Source organism: Geospiza fortis, unplaced genomic scaffold (genome assembly GCF_000277835.1).
Source record: "Geospiza fortis unplaced genomic scaffold, GeoFor_1.0 scaffold403, whole genome shotgun sequence".
In the NCBI taxonomy this organism is placed as follows: Eukaryota; Metazoa; Chordata; class Aves; order Passeriformes; family Thraupidae; genus Geospiza; species Geospiza fortis.
Window position 1 is genome coordinate 4,332,682 of NW_005054336.1, and position 9,480 is coordinate 4,342,161.

At 38.0% G+C, this 9,480-nt stretch overlaps 1 protein-coding gene across 1 annotated transcript in view; it reads right to left on the reverse strand.

Moving 5' to 3' along the window:
- The window catches only part of DPYD (dihydropyrimidine dehydrogenase), a 311,278-nt gene that overhangs the window by 118,802 nt on the left and 182,996 nt on the right, over positions 1 to 9,480 (reverse strand). The gene's annotated exons all lie outside the window — the stretch shown is intronic.

The window sequence follows — 9,480 nt, forward strand, 5'->3', positions numbered from 1 at the left end:
TGGGATATAGTCCAGCTGCTGTCAATCATACTGAAGAGCTGGCTCTAATTGTGATAGATTCAAGCATGTGCCTCTGCCTTTCTTGTCTGAGCTAGAACATGTCTGCAGAGAGCCAGCTCTCCTACTACCAGCACAGATCAGAGCAGCAAACGCCACACTTGCTTCTGAACAAAAATAAACAGTTTGGTGGTAGAACTGCATCTACACTAGGTTCTGCCAGGACAGCAGCTAGAAGCCATTTTATTTTTAGTATTCCTAGCCTACATAAGTATGTGAGCAAGCCTTTTAAATATAGACCTAGCTTTCATATTTTTCTTCATTAGAGCTCTAGCAGAATGCCTAAAATGTAAACCCCATCACAGAATTTACAGAATATAGGCTACAGGAACAGCATACACTTACTACTTTGATCAGGTATACATTTGCTTTCCTATTATTATTGTAATACAAATACTGTAATATGAAAGATGAATAAGCAGAATTATCTAAATCACATATACTCAGTGCTTCATAAAAGACTAAAATCGTATCACAGACAATAAAATGAATGTCAAAGGTACTGTGCATTTTAAAAGATCAAATTCTAAAATTTAGCCAATTGCCTATGACAAACATGAAATGGAAATTAGGAAGACATATTTAAGGGATATGTATTTTGCACAGGTAATCAGACTAGCAGAATTTGTCATTTTTACAAACTTTAGATTTTAATTTTGATGGGTTGTTGACTCTTAAGAATTTTAAAACTTTGCCTTTATTTTACTTTTAACATTTATTTTGTAAGATTGCCACAAGGTCATTTTATCTCCATCCAACGTCATCTACATCTTAATATTACAACAATAACTACCCAGAAAAGGGCATTTCCCAGGGAGTAATGACTGGCTGGGAGGAGTTGATGGCCTGAGGCACTGCTGAGGGCCATTAACCCTGGCCAGTTATTAATTGCCAGGAAAAGCCCTGCACCAAGGTTGTTATTGCTATTTTAAGCACAGATTGAGGGGGCGAAATGGATATCTGAGCATACAGGGGGTTTAACTCATGATGCCATTTCCTTTGTTGCAGTTTATGGAGGACATTTCTACAATCTACAGTCCTGATACCCAACCAGATCACACAGATAATTTTGAAGCACTCCATTGTACACACAGTAACTCACAAACTGATAAAACAGTTGGGATTTTTAAGAGATTGTCTTTTCCCTCTAAATAATAGTCTGCATGTTCACACTTTAATAAGATGAACAGAAATATGCAACTCTTCATGTCACTGTCAGCAGAATTACATTCCAGAAATATCTTTTTAATCATGCTGTCTTTATGTTTGGGGCATTTCCTTTGCCAATACTCCTACTTAATGACCGCTCACACATCTCTGCAGAAAAGAATTTCTAGCAGCAACTGCCAAAGCACATCCTGAAGCAGCTTCAGCTGATGCTAGCCATTAAGGAGTTTGTCTTTTCCAATAATCAAACAGATTGGGTCATTTTCCAGGAGATGGTTGGTGAAGTATTTCAGAAACTGCTTTAATTTTCTCCTACTTCTTACCCCAAGGCTAAAGTTTTAAAGATGTGTTCATAGTCCACACAGAACTGTGAATTTTATTTTTTTTCCCAGAGATCAATAAATCACTTTTTAAATCAAAAGTATATTCTTAGCATATGTCCAAATAGTCTTCTGCTTTATTGAACTACTCACTATTTTTCAAACCTTAGCCGTGACAGTAAAACAAACAAAATAAGTTATGGCTTTATAACATGTCTAGGAAGAAAGTACAGTTCTGCACTAAACTAGTTTTCAACAAAGTTTCTCAACAAAGCACTAGTTTCCAAGTGCAAAACAAACAAGACCTTCTCACATTTTTCCCCAAAATCTTATTTTGTCACCACAAGCATGTACATCTGAATCATAAATTGATTGTAAAAATCTCACTGAACTTAATATGTGGTCCTATTTTCAGTTACAGATCGCAGTTTCCAGCAACAGATATGTGCTTTCCTAAAATAAAATTCCCTCAAATTGATGGCCAGAGTATGTGTTTACACTTCTTTGCCAGATTAATAATCATATTTTTTAAAAATTTAGAGTAAAAAAACCAACGCTGTATGAATATTGTGCAGCTGGGATCAAACATTATGACGTGTACTTCATGGTCATTTGAACATGCATGATCAGATACTGTCTGTGTGTAAATTTTTAGCAGATTTTCTTGTATTACTGCATGTAGGATTGTCTGAGGTGACCCTCTGGAAATGCAGAAAATCTTAGTAAATTGAAAGTAGCATTTGAATTACAAACCCCTTAGCACATCATTTCAGACTAGTACAAAATATATCTGTATCTCAGCTTCAGTTCAAGTAATGTAGTTACATGCTAATCAGGTTGTCAAAATGTAACACAGGAACAATGGTCCAAAGGTTGAGACAGGACTGGGAGGCACAGAGGGCTTCTGATCCTGGGTGCAAACCTAAGAGCTCCTCTTTGTGCACTGACAGTGCAAATCCCAGGAATGGCTTACACAGCTCAGTGCCCCTTCTCCCACACGCACCAGCAGCAGCTCCCTAGGGCAAGCTCACAGTAGTATTTCCCTAAAAAACTTGCCCAGCTTTTAAGAAATCTGTGGCACAGGAATTCCCTGAGTCAGAGGTGATGCTTTCAGATAGTTTTCCAGTGGGTTTTTCTCAGCCTGTATGTACCCCTAGGACTGGCAATGCCCCACGAGTATGAGCTCCACAGCTGCCGAGCCATGTGGTGAAGAATCTCCTATCACTCATTTCCACCTATCACCCTTCTGGTTCCAATCCACCAAGATGTGAATCACAAAGTGTATTCAAAATGTGAAGGGAAAAAAAAGAATCAACATGCTGACATAGTGATGGGTTTTGCTTTGTTTTCTTCCTTTCCTAGAAATTCTGCGCTTGATAAGCTTTATTTCAATGTTATTCAGCATTAAGCTGAGATTTTCATAGTGCTCGCTTACTGTAATCCTAGTACAGTTAGCTTAAAATCACTTACTGTACATATAAATTTATCATTGGTTTATTCCATCTGCATACTACTTTCATTTTTTTCCCCTGGCAGTTTATTGGAGAGTCAATCAGTAATGCAAGATTCTTCATAAAGCTTTATGTCAGCTCTCATCTTTAGCTCCCTACATAACACACTATTATCAGCAAAGTTGACATTCTTAAAATTTTCTCTCTTTTCCAGATTGTTAATAAACATTTTGAATAGCACAGAACACAGTACAGATCCCTAAAGAATTTTCCTGCAGCTCTCTATCCATTGTAAAATTTGACTATTTATTCCTTAATATTGTTTCCCATGTTTAACTGGTTATTTGCTCATGTAGGTTGCTTCCTCTAATCTTAATTTCTTTCAAATATTTCAAATATATTTCAAAATAAGTAATTTCTTTCAAATTCCTCAGTGAAGGACCCTATCAAATACTCCTGGAAACCCAAGCTCACTTTATCATCTGAATTTCTCTTTATGTCCTCAAAGAACATTTTTTTTTTTAAGGCATAACATACTACAAAGGGAGTTCTTCACTCTTTTGTTTGTTTTTCTTTCTACTAGTTCTATTTTTTAGAACAGCTTTTACCAATTTGCATAGAATGATAAAAAATGTTAACCCTGTAATTTCCCAGATCTATCCCAGAAAAGAGATTTTACATCGACTGCACACCACTTCTCTGTTACTTTTCAAGGCTGAAGAAGATCTGCTATAGCCAACATGACTATCAAGACATGCTGGTAGATGACATGATAGATGAGAATTTTCCTGTATTTTCTCTTTTTTTTTTAAACTAACACCTAAGCCTCAAGGAATGAAAATTTACATCACTGTATTTTTTAGCTCAGACCCATCTCTATTAAGATTCAGGTCATGTGAGGCTTAAGCAGATTTTATGTGTTGTGGAAAAGTCTTTCCAAAAAAATTTCCTTCCTTATAAGCAAACGTGATCTCGAAGACACAACACATCAACATTTCTTTTACTACGCTTTGGTTTTGTTCACTGTGTAAATCAGACTTCTTGCTGAATTCCTCCTTGGACTGAACATGGAAAAAATGCACCCTGCTGGCTCACAAAGAGCTGAACCAGGATTAGGAGCAATAGGGACACCCTCAGGATGGGGGAAAAGCAAAAGCTTCCCGAGAACATGCAGAGGTATGTTGTCAATGTGTCTGCTGTTCTTTTGGGGCAGCTTTTTTTCTTCTCTTTTCTATGAAGTATTTTTCTTTACTTTTTTCATCCTCCCTTTTTCTCGCGGTGAATGACAAAGAGAAAAAGGAGATGTGGCCATGTGCTCTGAGATCTCTTCCTTTCTCCCCACCACAGCAGTCGCTGGAAATGGAGGAGTTATGGCCACTCTTGTGCTCCACACTCTCAAGGGCCAAGTGATTCTGTTCCTGGACAAGGCAATGAGTGTGAGTGCCTTATTCCAACCTCACCTTCCCTTTTCAGCTAGGATTTCCTCTGATGTTAAGGGAATGGGCCTACTGCCAGTTTTCTGTAGTGAAAGGGATCTTTTCCATATGGTGAATTTAACAACTGCTGTGTGGGTTTTTTCACCTCCTACCAAGCATCCATGATGGCTGGCTTTGGGAAGTTTAAGCTGCAGCAATAACAACTTCTGGAGCTTTTTAAATGTGATCTGAGGGCCTGAAATTCAGATAAAGCAACCCAGGTAGCTGTTCTGCACCTCTGGGAGTGTGCAGGCTTCTAGGATGCCCAGCTTGTGGTTCTCTCCCCCTATGATCTGTCCTTTTCAGTTCACATGGAGAAGCATCTGGACTTTCAGCAAAGTCCTCTGAGAATGCACAGCACACACCCTCCCCATTATGATGGGTTGATGTTGATGTTGGTACCAAGGGAAGTCCACATGGGCATGGCCCACCACCTATGTGATTGTTTAGAAATGTTTTATTCCAAGATTGTAGATACTGAGCATGTCAAAATGCGTAAGATTCGTCACACGGAGAAACAACTTAGTAGGTCTTTGGAGTACAAAGTATCATCTCTCTGTGAGGGAAAGGTAAAGCTATCTATACTAGGTCTAGGAAGAGCAAAACTATTGCTTTTTTAACCTGAAGCAAGTCCATGACTGATATCTCAAAATGCAAATACTATGTACAACATCCCACAGGCCTTTAAATACCCATTAAAAGCAAAAGCTATAATACCTGCAAAAATAAATTATTACTAATACCTCTAGCGAGAAATCTAACTTTGACCTTCTCGCAGTAAAGCTGTAAAGCCTATGAGTCCTCTGTATCTTAAAATGTTTTCCATCTAATGTCCCTTAATTTTAAGTCTCAAAGGAGTTTACAGCAATTTTAGATATTCTGATCCATCCCTCTCAGTAACCAAATTACAGGGTCTACTATTAGTGCAAACTTAGTGAGGAAAAAGGTTTATAAAAATAGATTAATGCTGCTCCCACTCTGTAGACAAAACCCATTTTTAATACCTGAGCTGAACCAAACAAGATTGATATGGAGGACACCACTTCAGGGATCACACTGGCAAATCAATTAAACCTCCCCATGCAAAATATCCAAATAACCGTTGCAAGTCTATTTCTATTCACCTTATAACTTCATCTCTTTGAACATTCAACGTTTCTGCACCAGAATTTATTTGTAGGAGCAATGCACTCAATACATGCCTGTTAACATTGTATTTTTCCTCCTCTGTAGCCCTTTATTTTCTCCTGTCCTCACAGGGTAGAATTAAACTAAATCTGGGTTTGTTACCTAACTTCTAAAAAAATCAAACCAAGAACCCACAAAGACCAAATCCAAATAAACCCAGCAGCCTTATTTCATACTTCTATGGTAGAAAAAAATTCATAATATAAAAACTAATTGCACCATTCCAGGAGATTAAAAAAAAAACAAATCCAAAAAATCCAATACCAACAATGCTACAAAGAAGATGGTTACCAGCCTGGGATCCAGTGATCTGTTCTCATACTCTCTATATCATGGCTACTCCCAACAGGTGTTCCTGGGACATTCTGAACAAAATGTTGAACAAAAATACATCTTTAACAGCTTCAGCCCTGAAAAACTGCTGTCTGCTGAGTAACTATCAGAGAGACTGTCAGCAACATTCCACAAGCAGCAGAACAAACATTAAGACAAGAGTCTTCAGCTTAGTTTGGGGGTCCATGAGTACTTACTGTTTCTAGCAGAAGAGGTTTCTCAATTCAACGCATCATGCCACTGATATCTGAATCACAGATTCAGTGTCACAGCTGACAATCTGCTATCCTATGTACATTCCCTAGAGTCATGGAGGAGATCAAACTCATTTGTGTTGCACTAGGAGGCCAAAAACTTATTTTAAGACTTCAATATACTAACATAGCAATATTAAAAAAATAATAAATTGGGCATCTTCTTTCAAGATCCCAGTTCTTTCTTGTGGTACAAATTTCTCGGACATTTGCTTGTTTGTGATGGACTTCTCTTAGTCTGGTAGGGAATGACATTTCCCCTGCAATCGATTTCATGGAGTGTCCTGTCAAAGCCCTTATTTGTACTACTGTGACACATACCCAGACTCCTGCACATACCCAGACCCAAACTAATCAGCATACTGAGGTTTTTAACTCATTTGTTTACCTTATTATCATCTACTTGGCACCAGTTACAGGAAGGTGTAGAAAGACTATTTGGCATTTGTGTTCACCACCTTCTTAGTGAAACTTTGGTATAAATTTTTCTACAGAGAAGTTACTATTTTCAAACCTTGCTCTTTTCAAGCTTGTTCTCCTCAGTGCAAATGATAAAGCTCCTTGCTTTACCAGGTCACCAAGACATACTGCCACCACCAGTATTCACAGTTCCCAGCACAGATAATGGCCAGATTGTAGCTATTGTCAAGTATGCGAATATAAAATTTTAGCAGTAAGTTCTCCTCCTAGACTTTATAACTTTTTTTCAAACTTTCTCAGCCATTTCCCAATGACTAAATTTTGTAGATGTTTGCTAACATAAAAGCAATTTTTTTTTCCACACAGTTTTCCTTCCTGTTCATATCATCAGGGGAGTTCTACTTGGCTGAATTCATATTTCCTAGGTGAATTAATTTCTTGAATGTACCATACTCTGTCATTTTTTCAGCTATGTTTTGGCTGAAAAGTACACCAATACACCATATAATCCACCAATACACCATATAATCAGGTATCTCCTTGGTGAATAAAACATGAAAGTGGGACTTGCTGTGACATTAGTGTTAGTTCTTTCACCCCACTAACTAAAGCACTTAAACCACTGTGTGTCTCAGTCATGAAACGACATTTATGCATTTCCCATCTCTGGTAGGTTGACCCCAGTAAGAAGCTTTTGATAATACTTTACCAGGGAACATACAAAATCCAGACACTTTATGCTTTCTCCTCTGCTTGGACCCTTACAATATTTTAGTCTCTGCTGGTGGCACTGAAGCAAGTTCCTGGTGATGGCAGCTTCTCCCTTATCCACTTGAAGTAGACTTGGGGTCAAAGGGAGGAGCTAATAGAAGAGCAGAAACAGAAAGACTGCCAGTCAGAGATATTTGCAAGCTAGAAGCAAGAATCAGAAGAGACAAAGAATGAGGCCACCCACGACAGGGGCTGAAGACAGCACAAGGGAGATGCTGGTTCCTGATTTATAGAGGCAACACGCCACAGTTAAGTGGCATTGCCCAAGGAGCTGGTGACTGGTGGTCCTCTTCTGCACAACACACTGCAAAATTCAGTTTACATCCTAGCCTCTTCTGGGGGAATTTAACTGTCCTTTATGGTTTGCTTCTTCCCAATGGTACGAGATAGAATGCTGTTGTGGGATCATTTCCTAGTGAGGCGGCTATTTTGCTCATATCCTTTTCATCTGTAACATAAATCTCACTCTAACTTGTATTTCACAGCAAAAGCAATTATGTGTAAGTTTTGATTTGCTTTTAAAATTTGCCAGAGTAAGATCAGTTTTTTTACTGTAATCACTTGTGTCCTCATCTGTTCGGCCTCCATTTGAGCAGAAAATGTCATTCTTTGCTTGTTAATTAAGTTCACGCAAACAGTTCTCAGAAACTGGTTTTGGTTTTAATAAAACACACAATGTTGAAAAACCCTTTCTAGAGGAGCGAACAGCAATTGGGTGAAGAAAATTCTGCGAACTGTAATTATACAGAATATCTCAAAATAAGCACCAAGAGACTTCTCCTCTGAACAAAATTCTGTTTTCAGTTAGCAACAAATTTACCATTATAATTATATGACAGTTCTTAGATGAGTTCACAGGCATGTTTTAAAAATCCCTGTAAGCAATGCCAAGGTCTACTGCTGGGTGCTGCTTCCCCTGTGCCCACGCAGACATTACCAACCTCAAAGATGCCACAGTAGCAGCCATAGCCAACGTGCAGAGACTGAATTCACATTCTCAAAGTAATAACTCACATATAATGAGGGATGATCAGAAGATGCTCACCCCAGGAACTCTGGAAGAGTGGGACTTCTTCATCCCACACACAATGCTAGGTCTCAGAAAATTCAAATCTTCCTTTTGAAATGCTCCTAGTGCTTTTCCTCACAGAAGAGAATAGTTTGATCTCAGGCATAAAGTGCTGTGAGGGGTTTTTGGTGAAGAATGCAGTGGGATAGCACTCCCACAGCAGAAATGGCCAACAGTCTGCCTGCATGCAATATCCGGGACTTTTACAAAGGATATAAAAATCAAAATTAGGGAATAGAATATTATCTTTGGGTTCATGCTTTCATTATGATGAAGCTTAGTCGCAGTAAATAAAGTTATGAGAATCTCAGCAACGAAACACACAGTCCATTCACAGAGAAGTAGAATATTAAACATGCAGCACTCTCACTGTCAATATTAAATGTTTAAACACTTTTATACTTGCTGATGTGCACATTTAAACACCAGGAATTAGAAAAAAAACCTCTTGATTATCTTCAAGTCATAATATATTCAGGAATGTTCACTTATTTTGCTTATAGCTGAAGCACGGAGGTAATAACTTCAAGACAAAAGATATGCAGGCTCTGGGATTTCTAGTTCTATCCATTCAATATAATGATTGAGGAGAATTTTACTTTCTACCTCATCGTCCTTATTCACAAGAACAGTAGCTGAAAACCATTTATGCCAGCTAGCTGGTGTCATTCCTCCCAACTGTGATTATTACCTTTCAGAGACAGGTATTCCCCACAGCCAACAGGCTCTAACAAAACTCTATCTTTCTAGTGAAGCTAACTTTAAGTGTTGGGTTTTTTCACCTAGATTACTCGATTGTTTATAAAAATACTAGAAGCATCTTTCTCGCTTGGATTAAGAATGAAAAAAACACATTCATTTTATAATCAAATTCAATTCACAGTAACAATTCTTATTATAAATTACATATCATCTTAAATACAAAATTATTCACAACAGAACTGCTGAGTATCCACACTGGAATCAACTCTTTCC